At 42.1% G+C, this 15,517-nt stretch overlaps 2 long non-coding RNA genes across 6 annotated transcripts in view; both read right to left on the reverse strand.

Moving 5' to 3' along the window:
* LOC116876581 overlaps window positions 1–15,517 on the reverse strand; it is a 57,015-nt gene that overhangs the window by 21,584 nt on the left and 19,914 nt on the right. The window lies entirely within an intron of this gene.
* Window positions 66–15,517, reverse strand: part of LOC116876580 — a 29,120-nt gene continuing 13,668 nt past the window's right edge. For 2 of the 5 annotated variants that reach the window (XR_004384416.1, XR_004384412.1), the window contains one exon: window positions 66–163. This is a non-coding gene — a long non-coding RNA (uncharacterized LOC116876580). Of the gene's footprint in view, window positions 164–1,039; window positions 1,477–14,808; window positions 14,875–15,517 lie in introns of those variants that run through there. The other 3 variants (XR_004384413.1, XR_004384415.1, XR_004384414.1) reach the window with 3 other exon arrangements.

Consider the following 15,517-nt stretch of genomic DNA (forward strand, 5'->3'; position numbering starts at 1 on the left):
ACCACATGGCAGCTCTTTTTGCCTATAGGACCTGTCCCCAGTTTTTAATAAAATCACCTTTTTGCAGCACCAGAGACAGCTCAAGAATTCTTTCTTGGTCATGAGCTCCAGACACTATGATGGCAAAATCGGAAACTCTAAGGTGCAGGACCAGAAAATGTACCTAAATAAGATACAAACACACAGTTCAAAAGCAAGCAAGAAAACACGAAGAAAAAAAATCTTCCCCAAAAAGGCTGATGAGGGACTTTGATCAAAGACTGTATCTTTATGTTCTAAAGGATTCCCAGCAATTGAAAAGAAAATGAAACTGCAACATTTCCAATGGACATTTACAAAGAAATCCAGCAGGCCAGTAAAAGGAAGGAAGGATACTCCATCTCATTAGCACAAAGTTCTTTAAAACCTGTTAAATTAATAGGTTTGACAGTTTGGCAAAATTTTTTAAATGATAACAGCCAGCGTTAGGGTGTGTGGAAAGGGAACCCTCATCTACTCTCATGAAAATACAAATCAGTAAAGAGGGTCTCGAAGAACAGTTTGGCAGTACCTATTAGAATTCACAAGGGACAATACCTTGAGACAGCAATTCCTGCAAATACGTACGTGTACCTATGCTTTCTATAACACTGCTTAAGAGGACACCATAAAACATGCAGCTATCTAAAGGACAATCAGTACTGAATACATTAAGGGTCATGGAATTTCCATGCCAAGGAGAACTAGAAAGCCATAGGAAATGAGGAGGTAGACCTAGATATGACGACACAAAGATAGTCACGGGTCGCTAGGATGCAAAAAGAGCGAGCTAGCTACAAAGCAGGACATATAAATGATTCACTTTATTAAAAGGACACCTGAATTTACTGATGTTGAGAAATACAGATTCATTCATTCAACAGATACACACTGAACTACAACCTATGTATTCATTCAGTGTGTATATATGGTCTCTCAACAAAAATGTATGGGACCCTGTACGTGCCAGGCACTGGATTATCTTTCTGTGTGTGTTTTCTCATGTGTGATGTTTATCCGTCTCTAGGTGTGCTGTTCATCCAACAGGAGAAAACACTCTGAATCCTGCTTTTCTTGGTGGGGGGAGAGATTATGGAGCGTGTTTACTTTCTACTTCATACTTTCCTGCACTGATGGATCAAAGCTAATGCAAAATGTTAGCTCTTTCATTACCAGTAATCATCCTGACCCAAGTAATCACCCAATATGCAGGGAATTGTGACAGCCACAGTGTGGAGAAAACAGCTAGGCCAGGAAATGGCAAAGCCTGCAGAGGATCTACTTACAATTCATAGGAGGGAAACAAAGGATGGGGGAGATGTTCTTTTCTGGGGGAGTTTCTTCACTAGGAGCATGAGTATGGCACTGTGGTTGCATAGAGGCCTGTCTGGTTGTCTGATGTTTCCTGTGTCATCTGTGTCCACCAACCACAAAGGCCATCCTCTCTGGGCATGTCTCCTGGTAGCAATTATTAAGAAGTCCCTTGAACTACTCCATCAGACACAGACTGAAAATGATGGAACATTCTGGAAGAGGTTTCCCTTGGTTCAGAAGGCTTAGAGGTGAGCAGAGTGTTGCCGGTAACACTCATAATTAAAACAGAGGGGCCAAAGAGGTGACATAATCAGAAGAGTAGGTCAGGTACAGATAGCGGGGAATAGTGGGGGCAGGACTGAGGGTCTGATGTTGCCAGAATAGATGCTCCCAAGGAAAGCTGGAAATGGAGATTTTCAGGAAAAAATCTATTTTTGCATCTTTTGCAAATCACTGAGAAACATTCTGTAAAGATTAGAGAACAGGGACCTATGCACATCTGTTTTAAATTCCTTCACGGTAAATGTGATACAGTGTAAATGTATCACAGAAGTATACGCCATGTGACATCATCGGCTCACATACGCAGGCTCAGATTCAGACACACACACACACACACACACACACACACACACACACACACACACTTTTCAAAGGAAAAGGGGGAAAAAACCAAAGAGTGTTCTATAGCGCATACTGTAACATGCTAGTTAAGGGTACTTGTCGATTTGAAGTGGGTCCTCTGAATGTAAATCTATGATGGGTTGTGATAAGAACAGCTTGACTCATGGGGCGCCTGGCTGGGTCAGTTGGTTAAGCGACTGCCTTGATTCCAGGGTCCTGGGATCGAGCCCGGAATTGGGCTCCCTGCTTAGCAGAGAGCCTGCTTCTCTCTCTCCCTTTGCCTGCTGCTCTGCTTACTTGTGCTCTCTATCTCTCTGTCAAATAAATAAATAAAAACTAAAAAAAAAAAAACAAAAAACAGCTTGACTCTGTGGGAAGATGGGAAAAACTGAAATAAGGTAAGGAGCTCAGTTTCAGCGAAACTGCAAACACCAACTCCAGAAATGGCAAACATATCTTGCTCCTGTCAAAGCAAGGGCTACTCACTGCACAGGGCCTTCTGCTCCACGACATTGGGCCCTTGGCACATGCAGTCACACTTCCGTGGATAGGGGCTCAGGGGAGGTCACTAAGCAGGACACTCAGAATTGGGTGTCCACTCATAATCTCATCAGGAAATACGGAACACTCAGAAATCGCTCAAGAGAGGTCAGCAAGAATTTGCCTGATGTTCTAGTGTTTTCCAAGTCGTCTCTAGTTTCCTGCCTCTTTTCCAACAAAATTTATAACCCAGTGCTTACTGCTCACAGTTATCTGGAAAACAGACTCCTATACAGACCTGAAGTCAGTAATATTTATGTGATGAGTCCTCTCCTCCAGGATATGCAAAAAATCAGACCTGAGAGACCTGAATTCTTTATCACAACAACCACACACAAAGGCCAATGCCTTTTCCAGCCTAGAAGCCACCTCTGGGCCTAAGCGAGAGCCCACGTACTCTTATTTTACTCGGGGTTCTACCAAGTTAGATCCTCGTCTGCAGATACACAGTCTCAGATGCCAGGCAGCAACTAAAAAGCATATTTACTGTAACAGAATCTTCTATTTGAAAAGGTGAAAGCCCTGTTTTTATAGGATATAGTAGAATAGCCTCATACTAGAAAACTATTTCCAGATGTTGAGAATTAGACATCTCTGAAAGACAAGCTGAAACTTTTAGGTTCACTAAAATTTTTTTAAACGTAAGACTTGGCATTCTATTTAAATCACTCATTGAGAAAGAGGGAAGGGAGTATGGGTTAATACCACTAGGAAACACTGACCGTGGGCTTGAGGTCAGGGTTTATTTATTTTTTAAAAATCTTAATTTTATTTTTTTCAGTGTTCCATTATTCATTGTTTATGCACCACACCCAGTGCTCCATGCATTACATGCCCTCCTTAATACCCACCACCAGGCTCACCCATCTCCCCACCCCCTCCCTTCCAAAACCCTCAGTTTGTTTCTCAGAGTCCACAGTTTCTCATGGTTCATCTTTACCTCCGATTTCCCCCAAATCACTTTTTCTTTCCTTGTCCTAATGTCCTCTGTGTTATACCTTATGCTCCATGAGAAAGTGAAACCATATGATAACTGATATTCTCTGCTTGACTTATTTCACTCTGTATAATCTCCTCTAGTCCTATTCATGTTGATATAAAAGCTGGGTATTCATCCTTTCTTTTTATTATTATTATTATTTTTATTAACATATAATGTATTATTTGCCCCAGGGGTACATGTCTGTGAATTGTCAGGCTTACACATTTCATAGCACTCACAATAGCACATACCCACCCCAATGTCCATAACCCAGCCACCCTATCTCTACCCCCCTCCTGCAGCAACCCTCAGTTTGTTTCATGAGATTGAGTCTCTTATGGTTTGTCTCCCTCCCAATCCCATCTTGTTCCAGTTTTCCTTCCCTACCCCCCAAGTCCCCCACTCTGCCTCTCAAATTCCTCATATCAGGGAGATCAAATGACAAATGTCTTTTTCTGATTTACTTATTTCACTCAGCATAATACCCTCTACTTCCATCCACATTGTTGCAAATGGCAAGATTTCATTTCTTTTGATGGCTACACAGTATTCCATTATAGATATATACCACATCTAATTTAGCCATTCATCTATTGATGGACATCTAGGCTCTTTCCATAGCTTGGCTATTGTGGACATTGCTGCTATAAACATTGGGGTGCATGTGCCCCTTTGGATCACTACATTTGTATCTTTGGGGTAAATACCCAGTAATGCGATTGCTGGGTCATAGGGTAGCTCTATTTTCAACTTTTTGAGAAACTTCCATGCTGTTTTCCAGAGTGGCTGCACCAGCTTGCATTCCCATCAATAATGTAGGAGAGTTCCCCTTTCTCTGCATCCTCTCCAACATCTGTTGTCTCCTGACTTGTTACATTTTAGCCATTCTGACTGGTGTGAGGTGTTATCTCATTGTGGTTTTGATATGTATTTTCCCTGATGCGGAGTGATATAGAGCACCCGTTCATGTGTCAGTTGGCCATCTGGATGTCTTCTTTGCGGAAATGTCTGTTCATGTCCTCTGCCCATTTCTTGATTGGATTATTTGGTTTTTGGGTGTTGAGTTTATAAGTTCTTTGTGGATTTTGGATAGTAGCCCTTTATCTGATATGTCATTTGTGAATAAATTCTCCCATTTGTCAGTTTTCTTTTGGTTTTGTTGACTGTTTCCTTTGCTGTGCAAAAGCTTTTGATCTTGATGGAGTCCCAATAGTTCATTTTTGCCGTTGCTTCCCTTGCCTTTGGCAATGTTTCTAGAAAGAAGTTTCTGCAGCTGTGGTCGAAGAGGTTGCTGCCCGTGTTCTCCTCAATGATTTTGGTGGATTCCTGTCTCACATTGAGGTCTTTCATCCATTTTGAATCTATTTTTGTGTGTGGTGTGAAGAAATGGTCCAGTTTCATTCTTCTGCATATGGCTGTCCAATTTTCCCAACACCGTTTGTTGAAGAGACTGTCTCTTTTCCACTGGACATTCTGTCTTGCTTTGTCAAAGATTAGGTGACCATAGAATTGAGGGTCTATTTCTGGGTTCTCTATTTTGTTCCACTGATCTATGCATCTGTTTTTGTGCCAGTGCCATACTGTTTTGATGATTACAGGTTTCTAATAGAGCTTGAAGTCTGGAACTGTGATGCCACGAGCTTTGGCTTTCTTTTTCAACATTCCTCTGGCTATTCGGGCTCTTTTCTGGTTCCATATAAATTTTAGGATTATTTGTTCCATTTCTTTGAAAAGAAAATTGATGGTATTTTCACAGGGATTGCATTAAATGTGTAGATTGCTTTAAGTAGCATAGACATTTTCACAATATTTGTTCTTTCAGTCCATGAGCATGGAACATTTTTCCATTTCTTTGTGTCTTCCTCAATTTCTTTCATGAGTACTTTATAATTTTCTGAGTACAGATTCTTTGCCTCTTTGATTAGGTTTATTCCTAGGTATCTTACAGTTTTGGGTACAACTGTAAATGGGATTGACTCTTTAATTTCTCTTTCTTTTGTCTTGTTGTTGGTGTATAGAAATGCAACTGATTTCTGTGCATTGACTTTATATCCTGACACTTTACTGAATTCCTGTACAAGTTCTAGCAGTTTTCGAGTGGAGTCTTTTGAGTTTTCCACATAAAGTATCATATCTGCAAAGAGTGAGAGTTTGACTTCTTTGCTGATTCAGATACCTTTTATTTCTTCTTGTTTTCTGATTGCTGAGGCTAGGACTTCTAGTACTCTGTTGAATAGCAGTGGTGATAGTGGACATCCCTGCTGTGTTCCTGACCTTGGGGGGAAAGCTCTCATTTTTCCCCATTGAGAATGATACACTGTGGGTTTTTCATAGATGGCTTTGATGATATTGAGGTATGTACCCTCTATCCCTCCACTTTGAAGAGTTTTGATCAAGAAAGGATGCTGTACTTTGTCAAATGCTTTTTCAGCATCTATTCAGAGTATCATGTGGTTCTTGTTCTTTCTTTTATTTATGTATTTTATCACATTGATTGATTTGCAGATGCTGATCAAATAGTGTAGCCCAGGAATAAATCCCAATTGGTCGTGGTGAATAATCCTTTTAATGTACTATTGGATCCTATTGGCTAGTATTTTGGTGAGATTTTTTGCATCTATGTCCATCAAGAATATTGGTAGTTCTCTGTTTTGGTAGGGTCTTTGTCTGGTTTTGAGATCAAGGTAATGCTGGTCTCGTAAGATAAGTTTGGAAGTTTTCCTTTCATTTCTTTCTTTTTTTTTTTTTTTGGAACAGTTTCAGAAGAGTAGTTATTAATTCCTCTTTAAATGTTTGGTAGAATTCCCCTGGAAAGCCGTCTGGCCCTGGGCTCTTGTTTGTTGGAAGATTTTTGATGACTGATTCAATCTCCTTCCTACTTATGGGTCTGTTCATGTTTTCTATTTCTTCCTGGTTCAGTTTTGGTAGTTTATACGTTTTTAGGATTGCATTCATTACTTCCAGATTGTCAAATTTGCTGGCGTATAGTTGCTCATAATATGTTCTTTTAATTGTTTGTATTTCTTTGGTGTTGGTTGTGATCTCTCCTCTCTTTCATTCATGATTTTATTAATTTGGCTGCTTTCTATTTTCTTTTTGGTAAGTCTGGCCAGGGGTTTATTTAACTCTTTCAAAGAATCAGCTCTTAGTTTCATTGATCTGTTTTACTGTTCTTTTTGGTTTCTATTTCACAGATTTCTGCTCTGATCTTTATTATTTCTCTTCTCCTGCTGAGTTTATGCCTTCTTTGCTGCTCTTTCCCCAGCTCCTTTAGATGTAGGGTTAGGTTGTATACTTGAGACCTTCCTTGTTTCTTGATAAAGCCTTGTATCACTACATACTTTGCTCTCAGGACCACCTTTTCTGCATGCCAAAGATTTTGAACAGTTGTGTTTTCATTTTAATATGTTTCCATGAATTTTTTTCAATTCTTCTTTAATTTCCTGGTTGACCCATTCATTCTTTAGTAGGATGTTCTTTAGCCTTCGTGTACTTGAGTTCTTTCCAACTTTCCTCTTATGATTGAGTTCTACTTTCAGAGCACAGTGATCTGAAAATATGCAGGGAATGATACCAATCTTTTGGTACCAACTGAGACCTGATTTGTGACCTAGGATGTGATCTATTCAGGAGAATGTTCCATATGCTTAGAGAAGAATGTGTATTCTGTTGTTTTGGGATGGAATAGTCTGAATGTATCTGTGATGTCCACTGGTCAAGTGTGTCATTTAAGGCCTTTATTTCCTTGTTGATCTTTTGCTTGGATGATCTGTCCATTTCAGTGAGGGGGGTATTAAAGTCCCCTACTATTATTGCATTACTGTCGATGTGTTTCTTTGATTTTGTTATTAATTGGTTTATATAGTTGGCTGCTCCCATGATATGGGCATAGATACTTAAAATTGTTAGATCTTTTTGTTGGACAGACCCTTTCAGTATAATATAGTGTCCTTCCTCATCTCTTATTCTAGTCTTTGGCTTAAAATCTAATTTATCTGATAAAAGGATTGCCACCCAGCTTTCCTTTGATGTCCATTAGCATGGTAAATTGTTTTCCGCCCCCTCACTTTAAATCAGGAGGTGTCTTTGGATCTAAAATGAGTTTCTTATAGACAGCATATTGATGGTTTTTTTTGTTTTGTTTTGTTTTGTTTTGTTTTATCCATTCTGATACCCCGTGTCTTTTGAGTGGAGAATTTAGCCCATTTACATTCAGGGTAACTATTTGAAGATGTGAATTTAGTGCCACTGTATTGTCTGTGTTACGGTATATTGTCTTTGTTCCTTTCTGGTCTACTACTTCTAGGCTCTCTCTTTGTTTAGAGGACCCCTTTCAATATTTCCTGTAGGGGGGTTTGGTGTTTGCAAATTCTTTTAGTTTTCATTTGTCCTGAAAGCTTTTTATATCTCCTTCTATTTTCAGTGATAGCCCACTGGATATAGTATTCTTGGATGCATATTTTTCTCATTAGTGCTCTGGAAATATGCCAGTTCTTTCTGGCCTGCCAGGTCTCTGTGGATAAGTTTGCTGCCAATCTAGTATTTCTACCATTGTATGTTAGACTTGTCCTGAGCTGCTTTCAGGATTTTCTCTTTGTCACTAAGACTTATAACTTTTACTATTAAATGATGGGGTGTGGACCTATTTTTATTGGTTTTGAGGGGGGTAAATTGTCTGTGCCTCTTGGATTTTGATGCTTGTTCCCTTTGCCATATTAGGGAAATTCTCTACAATAATTTGTTCCAATATACCTTCTGCCTCTCTCTCTCTCTCCTTCTTCTTCTGGAATTCCAATTATTCTAATATTGTTTCATCTTATGATATCACTTATCTCTTGAATTCTCCCTTCATGGTAGTTGTCTCTCTTTTGCTCAGCTTGTTTGTTCTCCATCATTTGGTCTTCTATATCACTAATTCTCTCTTCTGCCTCATTTATCCTAGCAGTAAGAGCCTCCATTTTTTTATTGCATCTCATTAATAGCTTTTTTTGTTTTCAACTTGGTCAGATTTTAGTTCTTCTATTTCTCCAGAAAAGGATTTTATTTTCCCAGAAAGCATTTCTCTAATATCTTCCACACCTTCTTTTGAGCCCAGCGAGCACCTTGAGAATCATCATTCTGAACTCTAGTTCTGACATATTACCAATGTCCATATATCCCTATCCATCTCTACTCCCTCTTTTTGTTTTTTTGTGGTGAGTTTTTCTGCCTTGTCATCTTATCTAGATAAGAATATATAAATGAGAGAATAAAATATTAAAAGGATGGCGAAGACCCCAGAAAAATGTATGCTAACTAAATCAGAAGAGATCCAAAATTGGCGGGGGAGAAGAAGGGAGGGGGAGAAATAAAAATTAAAAAAAAAATATATATGTATTAGACTGGACAGAGCCACCCACTTGATTTTGGGTGTATTTTGGTCTCTTAGAAGAAATTACCTCCCAAAATTTTAAAGAAAGAAAAACTTATATGTACAAAAATAAGAGTAAACACAATGAAGTAACGGAATATGACTGTAAAGATGAAAATTTTTTTAAAATTCTAAAAAAAGAGTTAATAAGATAAGTTGGTTGGAAAAAGAAAAGAAGAAAAAGAGGAGGGAATGTGCTCAGGCTGGAGATTAGAACAAAGCCATGTACTAAATTAGGGTATATTTTGATCTATTAGAAGAAATTGCATCCTGAAATTTTATAGAAAAATAATACGTATACAAAAAATAAGGTTAAATACAATGAAGGGATAAAATATGACTATAACAATGAAGGTTTAAAAAAAACTTTTTTTTTCTAGAAAGGTATTGTTAAGATAAACTAGTTTAAAAATGCTAAAAGAGGAAAGAGGAAAAGTTAAAAAAAATAGAGTAAGAAAAAAAGTAAAATAATAAAAAAATAACATTGCAAGATTAAGGATCATGGGGAAAAAGCCATGAATTCTACGTGTTGTTTTCCCCTAGCTCTGGAGTTCCACTGTTCTCCTTGACCAATAAGCTTGGTCTTGGCTGATGTTCTTGGTGATCTTCTGGGGGAGGGACCTGTTGCAGTGATTCTCAACTGTCATTGCCCGAGGTGGAATTACACCGTCCATGCCAGGGATCAGGCTAAGTACTCTGCTTGGGTTTGCTCATGGAAATTTTGTTCCCTTAACCCTTTCTGAAGAGATGTGGAGGACAAGAATGAAAATGGCAGCCTCCCAATCTCTGGCCCAGAGGAGACAAAAGCCTGGGGCCCCACTCCTCAGTGCGCCCTCAGAGATAAGCAGTCAATCCCTCCCATTTCCCTGGCCTCCGGCTGCATTCTGAGCTCACCTGGTATGTGACCAAGTACTTCTATCTCTGGCACATGGCCCTGTTTGGAGTCTCCAAACCCAGCAGATTCCTGCCATGCTGCTCCTTACAGAGCAGGAAGGTGAATCTCCGGATCTGCCACTTGTGGGGTCCATGCTCGAAGAGCAGTGGCCTTACTGGGCCTTGAATCACTGTTTAAGGTAACCCCAATCTAAAAGCTCACTCGATGGCTCTGTCTCTGTAGTTGGCTTCCCTGCTGTGACACCTGGGGGCTCTGCCACACTCAGACACCCCCGATCATTCTGTGATCCTGTGAGACCAGAGACCACACTGTCCCCACGAGGGCTACAACCCCGCTTAACCTCTGGAGTGATGTCCCTCAGTGCAGCAGACTTCTAAAAGTTCTGATTTTGTGCTCTGCTGCTGCACTGCTTGCCAAGAGCTGGCCCCTACCCCTCCACGGTCTATCTTCCCATCGCTTTGGATTCACTTCTCTGCACATCCTACCTTTCAGAAAGTGGTCGATTTTCTGTTCCTGGAATTGCTGCTCTTCTCCTCTATTTCCCGTTTAGTTTGCAGGTGTTTGGAATGGTTTGATACCTATCTAGCTGAAGTCCTGGGATCTGATGTCATTTCAGTCGGCTACTCCTCTGCCATCTTGCCTCTCTCAGTATTCTATCCCAATGGCTGCGTAATATTCCATTGTATATATAGACCACATCTTTATCCATTTGTCTGTTGAAAGGCATCTTGACTCTTTCCATAGTTTGGCGAATGTGGACATTGCTGCTATGAACATTGGGGTACAGACGGCCCTTCTATTCACTACATTTCTATCTTTGGGGTAAATACCCAGTAGTGCAACTGCAGGGTCATATAGCTCTATTTTTAATTTTCTGAGGAATTGCCACACCATTTTCCAAAGTGGCTACATGAACCAACTTGCATTCCCAACAACAGTGTAAGAGGGTTCCTCTTTCTCCACAGACTCTCCAACACGTCTTGTTTCCTGTCCTGTTGATTTTGGCCATTCTACCTGGTATAAGGTAGTATCTCAATGTGGTCTTGTTTGGATTTCCCTGTTGGCTAGTGACGATGAAGATTTTTTCATGTGTCTGTTAGCCATTTGTATGTGTTCTTTGGCGAAGTGTCTGTTCATGTCTTCTGACCATTTTTTAACATTATTATAGGTTTTTTGGGTGTTAAGTTTGAGGCGTTCTTTATAGATCTTGGATATCAGCCCTTTGTCTGCAGTGTCATTTGGGACTATCTTCTCCCATTCTGTGGGTTGCCTCTTTGTTTTGTTGACTGTTTCCTTTGCTGTGCAGAAGCTTTTGATATTGATGAAGTCCCAAAGTTCATTTTTGCTTTTGTTTCCTTTGCCTTGGGAGACATGTCTTGAAAGAAATTGCTGAGGTTTATGTCGAAGAGGTTACTGCCTATGTTCTCCTCTAGGATTTGATAGATTCCTGCCTCATGTTGAGGTATTTCATCCATTTCAAGTTTACCTTAGTGTATGGTGTGAGAGAATGGTCCAGTTTCATTCTTCTATACATAGCTGTCCAATTTTCCCAGCACGATTTATTGAAGAGGCTGTCTTTTTCCCACTGGATATTTTTTTCCTGCTCTGTCGGAGATTAGTTGACCATAGAGTTGAGGGTCCATATCTGGACTCTCTGCTCTGTTCCATTGGTCTATGTGTCTGTTTTTGTGCCAGCACCATGCTGTCTTAAAGATCGCAGCTTCGTAGTAAAACTTGAACTCAGGCAATGTGATGCCCCCAGCTTTGTTTTTCTTTTTCAGCATTTCCTTAGTGACTCGGGGTCTTTTCTGGTTCCATACAAATTTTAGGATTGTTTCTTCCAGCACTTAGAATAATGCCAGTGGAATTTTGATTGCTCTGGGCAGTACTGACATTTTAATAATGTTTATTCTTCTGACCCATGAACATGGAATGTTTTTCCATTTTTTTTGTGTCTTCAATTTCTTTCATTAGAGTTCTGTAGTTCCTCGAGTATATAGATCCTTTACCTCTTTGGTTAGATTTATTCTAAGGTATCTTATGGTTGTTGGTACTATAGTAAAAGGAATTGATTCTCTAATTTCCCTTTCTATATTTTCATTGCTAGTGTATAAGCAAGCAACTGATTTCTGTGCATTGATTTTGTATCCTGACACATTACTGAACTGCTAAAGGAGCTCTAGCAGTTTGGGCCAGGGTTCAATCTCAACTCCACCCCTTCCTCTACAGGTGCCATGATGGAAAGTCACTTCACTGCTTTGAGCCTGGGTTGAATTCACGAGTCTGCTCTGAGCACTGAATGAGATGATCCGAGTGAAGCATTTCACATGGTGCTACAAAAGCTCCCAGCAGAAAGTCACAAACTCATCCTTGACAGCTCTGCAAACTTCTTAAAACCTGGCCTCAGGGTGGCACCCGGAATATCTCACATATACTAAATGCCTAAGTTTAGCCTCCTCTCATTCACTCAAACAATATTTACTATGCATCTCCTCTGGGCTGGGCACCTTTCTATACCCTGGAGATAACAAAGTAGACAAAACACACAGAACAATTCAGATGATTAAACTACTGTAGGTCATTTCTTTTCAAGGTTCAGAGAAATGACGTCCACGGACAAAATAGTCGCAACGGAGGGTGTACTGCATTTGGAAGACTGCTCCACAGGTTGGAATGAGGATCCCAGGGCCAGCAAGAAAGCAGGGAGGGGGTTCAAGGGACGAGCCCTCTAAAATGAGGTCCCTGGCAAGCAGACCGGCCCCCTACTGACTGCTGCCTCTGAATCTACCCGGATCTGTTGTCTGGTCCAAGCCACACTTACCTGATGCAGTGCAGCTTTCTCGTGACCATCACTGGAAAGTGGACCTCAAAATATTTTCCTGGGAGATCTTCATCTTGAGGAAAAATACACAGTAAGTTTTCTAATTCAATATTCCCTCGTACATTTACTGACCATCTTCATGTACTGAGTACTAAGACCCAAATAGCAATGGAGTATTTCAGGCCCAAATCAGGAACGATATGGTGAAAAAAGCATGTTCCAGGTGACTTCGGTCTCTGTGTGGAGAACGGATGGAGGATGAAAGTTAGGGGGTTCTCATAGCCGTCCAGGAGGAAGGTCCAGGGAGGAAGTCATGGGGAGCCAGAACTGGGGGAGCAGCCACTGGCATGGAGATAGGGAGGCACTGAGAGGCCCTGGAGAAGTAGGGCCTAACAGACTTTGCCAAAAAGCAGACTGAGACAGATTAGGGAGGGTCAGGAAACCAATGTGGGGTGGGACCAGCATGTGGGGGATCAAATAGGATACAACAGAAAATATCACAAAGCACCCGCCATGGTGAGGGCAAGCACTGTCTTATGCTACATTTACTTTTTCCTGTGAGAGGAGAGTGTGGTGGGGGGAAAGGGCAGGCACTCTGGAGCGGGGGAATGGGGTTCAGATCCCAGCTCAGCCACTTGTCTGCTACGAGGTGCTGGGAAGTCACTCAACTCCCTGGGCCAAGCTTTCCACATCCACACAGTAGAGAAAATGACAGCACCTCACAGGGCTGTGAGGAGTCCTATAGAAATAAATACTCTAGCAACACTCAAAGCAGGACCTGCCAGAGTAAGCAGCATGGGCAGGCCTTTATGATGTACTGACACACATATACAGATGTGGGGCCTGGCCTGGGCTGTACATTTATTTCTACTGAGGGCTGCAGTAAAGAAAGTGTGAAAGCCAGACAGACACACAGAAACACACAAACATGTACACTGAGTTAAAGAAACACATCTACACAGAGACCCACACACAGAGACACTCAAGAGACACAGAGACCCCCCCACAGAGACACACAGAGACAAAGACGCTGGGATACACATGCAAAGACACACACCCACACAGAGACACAGACACAAATACTCACGGTCCCGGTCCCCCATCTGCGTCCCCAGCCTGGTCACGCCCTGGCACATTCTCTCCATGTCTACCGTGTCCAGTCACTCAGCCCTGACGACTATTCTTGAATGCATTCTCTCCTCAACTCCCAGCTGCAAAGACACCCCTTTCTGGCCTCTGTGTGTTGCCTGCAATAGCTCCTCATGGCCCTAAGGCCTGGTAAGAAACAAGGTGCTCCACACCTGCTAACCAGGTCAGCATCCCCCCTCGCCATGTATTCTTTGAACACCCGTGTCCACCTGTACTTGTATTCCAGAAATACAGAACCAGTTCATTCAATGGGAAAAGACAAAAGAAAAGACAGGTGCTGGTATCCAGAATCTGGTTGTGGTGTCACTATTGCAGGCTGGGATGACACTCCCATTTCTGACAGGAGCAATGGCACATAGGAGAACACCGGGCATGCAGACAGTAACCAGTGATGGAAAGCAGATACTGCGGGGTCGCCGACCCCAGGGTCAGCATGATGGGGGCAGAAATCATGAGAAAGCACTTCCTAGTAAGAGGTGACCCCAAAGGGTGAGTGTCAGATCTATAGGTCCAGCTACCGCCTTCCCTTGTGGAAAATCTCAGGGGGTCTGGTTTGAAGGAGAGGGAGGGAGAGAGAAGGAGACAGGAGGACAGAGAACAGGACCGCTTCCTGGCATATCAGAAGACGCAGGCTGAGCCATCCCCACCATTCACACTCACAGCTGCCACTCATGTCTGTCTGTGTGCAGAACGTGGTGATGGATGAGCTGGCTCAGGCTACTAGGAGGCTATGCTTAGGGAAGAGGAGGACATAACTTCTGCTAGGATACCCCACAACGCCCTTCCAGAATGTTACTCCCACAATAGAAAAGGTTAAGAAGAGTCTAAAATTCCCGAAGACAATCAGAATGATTGAAAGCAAATGAAGGACAGCATACACTCCTATACCGTGTGCTGGACTTCTTACTTTATTATAAGGAGCGTCGGGGCGTCTGAGTGGCTCAGTCGAGTGAGTGGCCAACTCTTGTTTTGGTTCAGATCATGATCTCAGGGTCATGGGATTGCATCGTGTGTCAGTTTCAGGATGATCTCAGGGTCGTGGGATTGCATCATGTGTCTCCTTCTGGATAACCTGTCTCCTTTTGCCTCTGCCCCTCCTCGAACATTCTCCCTCCCTCTCTCTGAAAGAAATAAATATATCTTAAAAAAAAAAAAAGTTTTTCTCAGGCATGAGAAACTTGACTCTCAGAAGAACAGTGAATGAGGGGTCACTGTGGAGGGAAAGCTATCCAGAGGCACACCTGGAGCCTCTAAGAAACAGACATCTTTCTGGGCTTTGGCAAAGGAGCAAAACAGCTGTGGCCCGTGACACTTCCACTTTTGATTCTGGGATCCCTAAGCCCGTCTGACACTCTATTCCTCAGGAGCTGGCGTGTCACAGGAGGTGTGGAGGACACCCAGGATGGGGCCTTGCTCCCAGACAGCAGCCAGTGACAACTATGAGGAAGGACAGCCCTTGGATTCAAAGGGGATCCCGCAGGGCCGACCATGGCACAGGCTGCCCAACGTGAGACCCATCCCCTGTGTCCTTGATCCTTGGGTTGTGTGGAAATAAAAATCGGGAGACACAGAGAAGCCAGGGTCCCTTAAAGGGGTTCACTACCCCATGACTCTTTATCTGTGATGGTAGTGGCTTTCCTGGGCCCTACTGCTGCCTGCTGCCTCAAGGCAGAGCTTTCACCTGTCCTCAAAGTCTTGGGCCCAAGATCATACAGAATGAGCTCCCACCATGGTGCAAGAAAGCCTGTGACTGACTCCTAAGCC

This window comes from Lontra canadensis, unplaced genomic scaffold (assembly GCF_010015895.1).
Source record: "Lontra canadensis isolate GAN:19392208 unplaced genomic scaffold, GSC_riverotter_1.0 scaffold45, whole genome shotgun sequence".
Taxonomy (NCBI): domain Eukaryota; kingdom Metazoa; phylum Chordata; class Mammalia; order Carnivora; family Mustelidae; genus Lontra; species Lontra canadensis.